At 38.2% G+C, this 12,500-nt stretch overlaps 1 long non-coding RNA gene across 1 annotated transcript in view; it reads left to right on the top strand.

Moving 5' to 3' along the window:
* The window catches only part of LOC137645037 (uncharacterized), a 326,177-nt gene that overhangs the window by 85,157 nt on the left and 228,520 nt on the right, over positions 1-12,500 (top strand). Inside the window, exon 2 of the long non-coding RNA XR_011045261.1 lies at positions 771-883. This is a non-coding gene — a long non-coding RNA (uncharacterized lncRNA). The remainder of the gene's footprint in view (positions 1-770; positions 884-12,500) is intronic.

Below are 12,500 nucleotides of genomic sequence, written 5' to 3'. Positions count from 1 at the left end.
CTTCCATACCTCTACTGGTATATTATCCGGTCCTGCAGCTTTACTATTTTTCATTTTCTTTACTGCTTGTTCTACTTCTCTTTTAGTCACTCCTATGGTAACTGTCTCGTTTGGGAGTCCATCTTCAAATACTGTTCTTGGGTTCTCCTCATTCAATAGTCCTTCAAAATAAGTTTCCCACCTTTTAATTCAACTCTCTTCTGCTAGAACTATGCCATTGCTATCTTTTATTTGCCTTATATGTGTCAGGTCTTTGGATGCAGCATCTCTGGCCTTAGCAATTCGTAATATTTCCTTCTCTCCTTCTGGTGTTTCCATCTCTTTATAGATTTCATTTAATGTCTCTGCCTTTGCCTTTGCTATTGCTCTTCTTGCTTCTTTCTTTGCTTGTTTATAGTTTTCTTTATCCTGCTCTTGTCCCGATAGATCTGCCTTCTTCTTGGCTTCTTTCTCGGTTTTTACCTGTTCTTGCACCTCACCATTCCACCACCACGATGCTTTATCATTTGGAGGTCTTCTTCCTGATGACTTTCCAAGTACTTCCTCACCGATCCTTAGAATCACTTTACTATTCTCGGTCCACCATTCTTGTACATCCTCATGTAACCTTACTGCTTCCAGTACTCTTTCCTTAAATTGAAAACACAAACCGAATAGGCACCAGAGTCACAGCAATTAACTCTTTAACTTTGGGTATATTATCATAATCATTATCATTATTGAAAATAAAATAAAATTAATCGCCTTTTCTCTTTCCTTGGTTTCCATAGGCCTTGCTGGAAGGCTGAATGTTGATGAAGTTGGAAAGCTACGCGGGAGGAGATGAAAGATCCATAAACAATCTTATTATTGTCAACCGTTTGCCTCATAAGGAATAGTTGAGGTAAGGAATATATCCCGTAATGAATTTTTGTAACTTTTGCAACTTTTTATGTCAGGAATATTATCTTTTTATTTCTGCTCTTGTAAGAATAATTCTATAGGTGGGTTTACACGCTCGAACGGTTCGTCGAACGGGGTTCGACAGACAAGTGTTCGAAGAGATGTTCAAACGTGTGAACAGGGTATTTGGTTGTCGAACACGTTCGTTGAACGGTTCGAAGCAAGGCAGTTCTCGCCTGACTTTTGTGGCTGGGGCCTCATATCCATAAACCTCATGGATTTGTGGGTGACTCCACCTTTTCGAACCGTTTGGCGAGCAATTTCGACAACCGGGTTCGACCGTGTAAACCCCGCTTAATAATCACGTTCATAATCATAAAGTCATACTAAGTGGTTTTATTTTCTATGGTTGAGCGCTAGTTTATCTGGTTTTCCATATTTAGATTTTTATTTATTAATTTCTCATAAATTTTCATAAAATACATGGTCATTGTTATTGAATAATATTGCTTGCCTGGCAAATAATCATTGATTTATGATAGCTTCTTACCTGAAGGCTGTGTTTATTAAATAATAATAATAATAATAATAATAATAATAATAACAACAACAACAATAAAAATTAGAGAATATTGGAATTGCTGAAGCAATTCTTAGGAAGAACACCACGCAGAATTTGCCAATAAATTGCTCTTAAGGGATATTGTAACAATAGAATGATTGGAAATAGTATATTAATGATTATAGGCCTACAAAGACAACTAAACTACACTTCTTAGCAAAGTAACCAGCCTTTTACTATCTAGGTTGCATTAGAAGGCCACTGTACCAACAGTGTTTCACACAATTGTACATAATTCCTTTTGTGTATATTATGCTTGTATCTTCGCTCTTCCTTCGCACTAAAACGAACATGAAAATTCATGTCTGGTTTTTCCTCTGTAATATTGTCTGTCTTGTGAACTTGTTTTGTCCTGTTGCCTTGAGGTTTTGTATATAAGGAGAGTGTTCTACAATGATATAACTCAGTCGTTTCCAACCTGCCTTTGAGTTCACAGCCTTACTCGGCGCCGTCACATTGGTGACGCCGGAAGTCGACTCGCTCCCACTGCCTTCCACCCCCACCTCGATCGCCCCTCCATCGTTGGTACTATGACGGAGACGGACTCTACTACAGCAGTTGGCGCTGCGGCCGCCCCATTGAAACTTTCATCGTTCGCCAGCTGAGAAGCGTTTGCTTGGTTTCAACGCGCCGAAGTCCACTTTCGTATCGGGCGTGACTCGCTCAACCACCAAAGCGGATTATGTTCTCGCGGCGATACCCGAGGACACCTTCCCAGAAATATCCGACTGGCTTTGTGAACAAGGAGACACCCCAATAGCGTATGACGCCCTCAAAACATACCTTCTGCAGCAGTACTCGCCGTCGCCAGCCGCCCGTATAGCAAAGCTTTTTCAGCTCTCGCAACAACCGTTGGGGGACCAAAGGGCTTCGCTCGCCCTCAGGGAAATGACCAGTATCGCTCGCCTTCAACCTGCCGCAGACGGGTCTCCTCGTGAGGTGAACCTACTTCGTGCCCTTTGGATACGCCGTTTACCCGTACCTGTACGCGCTGCCATACCCGATGACGATAGTTTACCCATAAAGGACTTGATGACCAAAGCCGACGCCCTTATGGACAGCCACTTTAAGACCTCTTCAACCCGCCCCCTCTAACCTCGCTCTCCACATCAGCGCACCCACGGATGCCTACGGCCCCCTCCTCACCTCGTACCCGGAAGTCTTCTGTCCAGAACTTCGCCAAACGCGCACAGCTCCTGCCAAGCACGGTATTTATCACCATATCAAGACGACGGGACCCCCAGTCTTCCCAAAATTCAGACGTCTGCCACCGGAACGATTGGCAGCCGCCAAACAGACGTTCGCCGAAATGGAGAAAATGGGCCTTTGAAAAAAGGCCTCCAGCCCATGGTCGTCACCCTTACACATCGTTCTGAAGAAAGACGGCTCCCTCCGTCCGTGAGGGGATTAAAGGCGCCTGAACATGCAAACAGAACCGGATCACTATCCCCTCCCAAACATTGCCAATGTAACCTCCTACCTGCACAAAGCAAAGGTTTTCTCTACGTTTGACCTCCTGAAGGGGTATTATCAGGTGCCTATGAACCCAGAAGACATCCCCAAGACCGCCATCACCACTCCGTTTGGCACATACACCTTCAATTACTCCTGTTTTGGCCTTCGTAATGCTGGGGCAACGTTTCAACGTCTCATGGATGGCATCTTAGGGGACCTCCCTTTCTGTGTATGTTAAGTGGACGACATACTTGTGTTCTCCTACTCAAAAGAGGAACACCTCCGTCACCTGCGCATCGTGCTCGACCGCCTGCAACAAAACGGTCTTGTAGTCCGGTATGACAAGTGTACCTTTGGCGCCAACGAAGTGTCGTTCTTAGGGCACCGTATCACTCCTGAAGGAATCCATCCCCTCCCTGAGAATGTAGCAGCCGTTCAGAATTTCCCCGCGCCCTCGACCGTCAAAGCTCTGCAGGAATTCTTGGGCATGATCAACTATTATCACCGTTTTCTGCCAGCCATTGCCTCCACTCTTGCTCCCCTCTACGCCTCCCTCAAGGGCAAGCCAAAGGACCTGAAGTGGGGTCCCCTTCAAGAAGCAGCCTTCTGCAATGCCAAGAAGGCCCTATCAACTGCTGCGGCTCTCACTTTTCCTATCCCACACGCCCCTCTCCTTCTCTCCACCGATGCCAGCGACGTCGCTATTGGTGCAGTACTCGAGCAGGTGGTCAAAGGCTCGCCCCGCCCATTGGCCTTCTTCAGCAGAAAACTGTCCAAGGCAGAATCGGGTTATTCTACCTTCGATCGAGAATTGCTGGTGGTGCACTTGGCTGTCCGTCACTTTCGCCATTTCTTAGAAGGTACGCCCTTCGTCATTCGCACAGACCACATGCCTCTGGTGCACACCTTCACTCGACAGTCTGACGCCTGGTCCGTCCGTCAACGCCGACATCTCTCCGCCGTGGCTGTATACAATTGCACCCTCCAATACGTCCCTGGGAAAATGAATCCCGTTGCCGATGCCCTGTCAAGAAACACGTTGGCTGCTGTTCAACTGGGATTGGATTACAACGCCCTGGCTGAAGCCCAATGACAGGATCCAGAGTATCAAGCTTGTAGGACATCCTGCACGTCCCTCCGTTGGGAAGATTTTCCCCTCGAAGATTCCAACACCACCCTCCTCTGTGACGTCAGTACTGGTAGACCGCGACCTTGGATTCCTGCTCCCATGCGCCGACAGGTGTTTGATTTCATCCACGACCTTTCACATCCCTCATGCCGTTCTACTGCACAGCTGCTGAAGGCAAAGTTCATTTGGCACGGCATTTCTAGGATGCTAAGGAATGGGTCCGCGCCTGTACTTCTTGCCAAACTTCCAAAGTACATCGACACACAGATTCAAGAGTGGGCACCTTTCCTCAACCTCAGCGTCGTTTCTCACACATTCACGTCGACGTTGTAGGCCCCCTACCCACATCACAAGGACATCGTTACCTGTTTACCGTCATCGACCGCTCCACTCGTTGGCCTGAAGCCATTCCCATGGAAACTGCAACGTCCGCCTCATGTACATCTGCCTTACTCTCAGGATGGATTTCAAGATTCGGTATCCCTGAGCATATTACTTCTGACAGGGGAACCACTTTCACCTCTAAATTGTGGACGTCATTAGCGAATCTCCTGGGCATCACCCTACATCAGACAACCCCGCTGCCAATGGAATGGTTGAACGTTTTCATCGCACCCTCAAAGCAGCTTTGATGTCCCGCTGCAAGGATTGCAACTGGTTTACTCAGCTTCCCTGGGTCCTCCTGGGACTAAGGACCACTCCTAAAGACGCCCTCGACATCTCGGCAGCTGAAATGGTGTATGGCGACCCGTTGGTCGTCCCTGCCGAATTTTTTCCTTCTACAACCTCCTCCAACGATCTCCAGCGCATTTGTCACGTCGTGGGAAAATTTACTCTGTGCCGCCAGACTTACAAGCCCCCAGCGAAGCATCACATACCAACGGACTTGCACTCTGCAATGCACGTCTTCCTGCGCAACGACACCAGTAAGCCACCACTAACGCCCCCTTACACGGGCCCTTTCCTTGTGATCCGACGCAGTCTGAAAGCATTCCTCCTAAACATTCGGGGCAAAGAAGAATGGGTCTCCATTGATCGTCTAAAACCTGCTTATCTTCTGCCAGATGACCCGCCTACAGTTCGCCTCTCTAGATCAGGGCGCCCTATTTAACACGTACAGTGTGTTATTTTTAGGGGGGGAGCCATGTACCAACCGTTTTTCAAACAATTGTACATAATTCCTTTTGTATATATTATGCTTGTATCTTTGCTCTTCCCTCGCACTAAAACGAACATGATAATTCATGTCTGGTTTTTCCTCTGCAATATTGTCTGTCTTGTGAAATTGTTTTGTCCTGTTGCCTTGAGGTTTTGTATATAAGGAGAGTGTTCTACAATAATATAACTCAGTTGTTTCCAACATGCCTTTGAGTTCACAGCCTTACTCGGTGCTGTCACACCACTTAACCCCTACTTTTAATGCTCGGAGGAAATCTTGTGTGTAATCGGGCTGGATAGCACCGTAGAGTTGAGAAAAAAAAGTCTTTTTACAAAAATAGTCATGTGACATTGAGGTCGAGATCGAGCTCTTTCATATTGCATAGTTTATGTTGTATGAAGATTTCCCCCAAATTTGGTTCAAATCGGCCAAGTAGTTCCTGATTTAGCATTATCGACCATGTGGTAGCCATTTTTTTTTTTATTTTATGATATCCCTAAAACCACTATAAACAGAATTAGCTCAGATTTGCGCCTGCACTAGACTATGGCCCAAGGTATCTCCAGCAGAAAGCAATTGATAAAACGGTTTTTGAGATCTTGAAGAACTATCTTTTTAAATGATTTTTGCTTTGTGCATAGGGGCCGCTGCATGCACCTGCACGATTTTCTTGATTTATACTTCCCCCCCCTATGAGTCATACCGCTGCTCAAGTTTGGAAGCAAACACTTTAAAATTGGCAATCAAAGACCGGAGAAGAATGAGAAGATTAATAGTAATAACAATAGAACTCCACTTGTGTGGAGATCTAATAATAATAATAATAATAATAATAATAATAATAATAATAATAATAATAATAATAAATATGTTTTAGGAGAATTGCAAAAGTAATTTATGTACAGAATTTCTAGTTTTAAAACGATTGGGCTAAACTTTTCAGTAATTAGTACAAAATCAGATATCGAAGGCTCTATTCATTTGGGAAAATACTCTATTAATTGGAATTCTCATTGTTAAAACAGATAATGAACATATATCACGTATGCATGGAATTTACAATGCTAATTAAACTACTAATTATTTCACAAAGACCCATTTTTGTACTTTCAATGAAAAATTAAATTTCGGAAATTCCAAGCTTAGACCCACGAGACTTTTATATTTGGTTGATTGCAGTCTGTGACCGGGTACATTTAACAGTGAATTACTTTATTCGGTTGATCAAATTTCTATAATCTAATCAAAAGATAATCTTTGTTGTAAAAATGAACGAGAGAATGTCATAGGAAATACAATTTGGTCAGCTTCTATGTTAACGATAAATTTCCTCCAGTCATTCATTGCAGGCTTAAAGGTAACTCTTGCGTGATAGGAACTTACTATATATACTAAATATAGTAATGCACGCGACCCTTCAAAAATGACGGCTAAATATTTAGATAAATATGAACACGCACACACAAATATTCAACCCTTACCACCATCTTCCCTATCACCTTTTCCCCCCTACCCAAGGGACGGGGAGCCACCAAATAGTCATAAGCATAGCAGTGCTGTTCAGCGTGACAGGAAAGATAAATTCATCTTGGCAAGAAAGACGAAAAGCTGACAAACTAACACTTTGTAATATATAATTTTCTCCATTTTTTTGTAGCATTACATCAAGCCAATGAACCGCATACACCACCATTAACGCGTCCTCTCGCCGAGAATAAAAAAAAAAAAGTAATCATCTCCCCTATTTAATAAAGAACAGGTATAACTAACACACAAATTATATATATATATATATATATATATATATATATATATATATATATATATATATATATATATATATATATATATATATACATTATGTATATATATATATATATATATATATATATATATATATATATATATATATATATATATATATATATATATATATATAAATAAATAAATAATGTGTGTGTGACACTTGCTCTTTATTATATAGGGAGATGATTACTCTTTTTTTTTTTTTTTCTCGGCGAGGGGACGCGTTAATGGTGGTGTATGCGTGTTATTAGCTTGGTGTAATACTACAAAAAAGGGGAGAAGATTATTTATTATAAAGTGTTAGTTTTCAACTTGTCGGTTTTCCTCTAAAGATAAATTACAAAGAGAGGGGAAAATTTACCATAACAGGTGCCATTAGGTTTTATATATTATTGTTTAGAAATTGTAAAAGTAATATGAACACAATGTTCATAGATTCAAACGAGGCTGGTAATGCTATCATAGTGTTATTCATAATTTTATGCAGTATGTGGTGGTATTAAGCACTTCTTACGTGTATGCATACATACATTTGAATGATTTTCCTATTATTTCTGTATTTCTATTTGTAATACGTATATCGGTTTTGTATTTACTTCCCATGTGTTTATCATGTATCGCGGACAATTAAATGACAGACCGAATACATATCTGGGTCTAGGTACTTCAATAGTATCCCCGAAGTCTTCTACACTATGAGCCTAAGTCTAAACCCACTCATTGTAATATAATCCACTGAGACAAGCTCCTACCTGAGATAGGTATGTGTTATTGATCGCCTTGACAAAGTGGCTCAGTACTCAGATAAGGAGTTCTGAGACTACGGTTGATCTGGACTGTTGTTCTTATGCCCACTTAGATCTACAGTATATGGGTATGAGCCTTAGCAGGGATCAAGAAAAAAGTAAATGGACTACCAATATCATTAAATACATCGAGAGAACCTATAAAACATTTGTTCCTAGTCCACTGTCGTGATGGCTAACGCTGCAATCAAGATTCTTTTTTTTTTTAAATTTGAATGTCTTTAGTACGAAATCATGTAAACAGTTCCAGTTTCTCTCTCTCTCTCTCTCTCTCTCTCTCTCTCTCTCTCTCTCTCTCTCTCTCTCTCTCTCTCTCGAAAGCAACATAATCCATATACTTTATACAAGCTACAACCTTACAACTTTTATTTTATGAATAAGATTAATGCAGTTGGAGTTTTAGCTTGGGGTTCAGTTATCACACCTGTTGCCTTGGCAATGTAATCTACGTTTTTAAACCCCTGATATTCTCATGTGCATTGTAAAGAAGAGTGAATTACTCTGGAAATTGGGTCAAGTATTCTCTCGCTAAGAATGACATATGGAAACTGCACTCAAATTACTTGATTAAATTACTCCTTATGTAACTTTTTTTTTTAAATTAATTCAGTTATATATATATATATATATATATATATATATATATATATATATATATATATATATATATATATATATATATATATATATATATATATACTAGCCATGTAGCAATAATATTCTTGCCCTTCTGCCAAGAGGCCTCAACTTCGGCAGTGGATTGAAAGAATGTATGCCAAGTTTCCTTATACCCTTCTCAATTTCGTTAGTGGGTCAGCCATTTATCTCTCTCTCTCTCTCTCTCTCTCTCTCTCTCTCTCTCTCTCTCTCTCTCTCTCTCTCTCCTCTGTATATATATATATATATATATATATATATATATATATATATATATATATATATATATATATATATGTATGTATATATATATATATATATATGTATGTATATATATATATATATATATATATATATATATATATATATATATATATATATATAGATATATATATATATATATATATATATATATATATATATATATATATATATATATATATAGATATATATATATATATATATATATATATATATATATATATATATATATATATATATATATATATATATATATATATATATATATATAGTGTGTGTGTATCAATATGTGTATATATATATATATATATATATATATATATATATATATATATATATATATATATATATATATATATATATATATATATATATATATAATGTGTGTGAGTGTTCTTTATAAGTAGAATTTTACTATAGAAGTAGCTATTATTTAAAAAAAAGAATAACCTCATTATTCCTAATATTTCTTCAGAAAGAATGACAAGGGTGTGACTGACCTCCATTAGACGAGTAATGAGACTTAATTAAAACCTTAACGACTTGAAACCCATGACTAGAGTTGCCAGTGGGAGTCTAATGACCCCATGAATAAGACGAGAACATTACCTGAAATTCAATTAAATGGTTGGACGACGGCCGGGATTAATGGCGTTTAGCTGCGGCCGCAATTACATGAAGAAAACGACTTTATAAATGATTAGATGAAAGTTTCCCCTTCTGTCGATAATTTCTTTTTATTGATACTGAGATCACTATTTTTATTAGTATTGTTATTCTTTTTAATCAGGCTACAAGAGTGGTGGTTTTATAGTATGGGTTTCTGGGTTACATCCAGCTTTCTTTTCATTATTATTATTATCATTATTATTATTATTATTATTATTATTATTATTATTATTATTATTATTATTATTATTATTATTATTATTATTATTATGTCAAAAATCATAGATATAATTTGAAAATGACATCCAAATTAAGACATTTTAAGAAAACTGAGATGAATTGAAAAAGATATCCGATCAAGTTCAAGTTTTGATATCACTCACGAGCAGTAAAGTCATTACGCTCGTTACGCAATGTCATCCTATACTATGGTCATTATCCAAGCACCCCCCCCCCCACCCATGATTAAACCAGGGATAGTTAGGCAATGGTTGCTAACGGCTCAAAAGTATTCTGATATGTTATTGAATATATCCCTGTCTAGCATTCTGTTGGTCGGGAGTTAGAGCCCTGCCCAAGTCCGTTAGTTTCCAGTAGAGTCTGCAACTTGATCGTCCTTAAGAGCTAGAGATTGTGGCTTGGGGGAGCCTATAGACCTATCCACTGAAACCTCATCAGCCATTACCCGTTCCTCCTTTGTCCTAGCTTAACCCTTTTACCCCCAGCCACATTTTGCAGTATATATTTTTTTTCAAATTGCTCTAATAGCCTTAATTTTTGTCACAGAGAGGTCAGATTGGTCTCATTCTCTTGGAAAATGCCTGAATTTTCTCAAAAAAGTTATCAAAAATATGAAAAAAAAAAAAAATTTATAGCCTTTTTTTTGCTAGGACGTACAGGTACGTCCATGGGGGTAAAGGGGTGGCTTTTGTGAAACGTACCAGTACGTCCTTTGGGAGTAAAAGGGTAAATGGAGAGGATTCTTGGGCGCTGATCACATGTCGCCTATGTAGGGTTAGTCTATGGCATCGCCCTGGACTTTCCTTTTGCCACTCATGGGTGACCTTTAAACATTTAAACCTATATCTTCCAACCCCATATCCTGAGCTCTCTTTGACGATGTAGTTGTGACCACTATGAAAGCTTTATGGAAGTGAACGGGGCTCGAGCTCTAGACTCGTGGAATGCGGGACAGTTATTTATATGAAATCTTATTGAGAATATCATTGAAATACAAATATATATATATATATATATATATATATATATATATATATATATATATATATATATATATATATATATATTATATATATATATATATATATATATATAAAGTAAATATCACATTTATTATGTAAAGCCAAGAATAAAATGTATATAATTGAATATAAACAGCAAAAAAAATCATATATTAACATTAATTGCGTATGGATCTAGTTGTATTAGTTAACTCTTTCATAGGCTAATGAATAGAAAAGCGATTTGATAAAACTGTCGAATGGAGCTAAATCATACTAAATGAAAAAGCTGAAAAATTATATTTTTGCATTCTGGATCTTTAAATCAATAAAGTTACTTTCTTTAATTTTACGATAAGAATAAAAATCTGTGGAAAAAAATATACAATTATACTTCAGGAAGGATAAATCCTCTTGAGGTTCGTGGCTCCATAGATTGACATTAAAGTATCCCTTACACTGATTTTTTGTCAAGAGACGCATACAATTTTTAATATTTCCCAAGTCGACCTGACCTTCTCTGCTCTTGTAGTAGTTATTGAAAACCTGCATTTAACTTATGAATCGAAATGCACACAAAAATAGATCTGAGTAATTTCGAAGACATTAGAGTGTCTTCTGAAACAAATATCTCTTTAATATTTCCGACGTCCGTATGAACCCCCATGAATTCTCCTGGCTCAGACCATATTTCATTGCCCTGATGTTTACACAGGGACTCATTAATCAAGGCACTGGTCAAGGCGAATGACCTGTGCGTGAGCTGCTTCCATTAGCAGAGTAAGGTGACTTCGTTAAAGTAATAATGATATGAAGACCATGATTTGATCTCTAATGATCTTGCGAATGTCTCGAAACGATTTGAAAATCAGTTAAATGGAAAACGTTTATCCAAATGGGAATAGCTCATTTGGATTAGAGTTAATCTAGGAAAAGTGAAAGTTTCAATTCAAAATGCAAAACTTGATTATAGAGCAATACAGCTTTTAAAGGTTTAAAGGTCGCAAATTTCCTATCAAGTTGGAAAATACCCTAGAGACTGACCATATATACATATGATCAGCGCCCAAGCCCCCTCTCCACCCAAGCTAGAACCAGGGAGGGCCAGACAATTGTTGTTGATGACTCAGCAGGTAGACTTATAGGCTCCCTCACAAGGAAAGTGAGTTTGCAGACACTAAAGAAACAAAATTTTGCAGGAACTCAAACTTTAGTCTGACGATCAGATATTTGTTTTTTTGTCGTTATTTGCTGTTAATTTTAATTCACATTTTGTTTACAGTAACATTAATAGTGGCAATGTAGCATTGTTAGTAAACCATTGATGGAGAGCTATTGTTATTTTCATTATCATTGTTTGTTGCTATTGTTGTTTTTGTTGAGGTTTAAAAGGGCATAGATATATTTCTTGAAAGTGTAAATTCATACATAGAAATGTATGCATAAGAAAACACGAGCTGATGTAAAATATCTATTTGAAAAATTTTCTAACCTGGAATTAAAATCTAATTAGGAACATTTTACAAAACTCTTAGAAACACTCTCTCTCTCTCTCTCTCTCTCTCCTCTCTCTCTCTCTCTCTCTCTCTCTCTCTCTCTCTCTCTCTCTCTCTCTCTCTCTAAAAAAAAGAAAAGGAAACATTATCTTTCATCAAAAGATGGAAAGGAACAAGCATCACTAGGATTTCAATTACCATGAAATTGAAAGTGTTTGTAAGATTTCATTTCCAATTCTATTATTACATGCGTCAACGTGTGTATCCTTTGGTTGATAATGTTGAGAGTATGTCCAATTCATGATTTTGAAATAGAA

Source organism: Palaemon carinicauda, chromosome 8, assembly GCF_036898095.1.
Source record: "Palaemon carinicauda isolate YSFRI2023 chromosome 8, ASM3689809v2, whole genome shotgun sequence".
Taxonomy (NCBI): Eukaryota; Metazoa; Arthropoda; class Malacostraca; order Decapoda; family Palaemonidae; genus Palaemon; species Palaemon carinicauda.
Note: the sequence above shows the minus strand (reverse complement) of the source record. Positions and strands in the feature narration are given on the sequence as shown.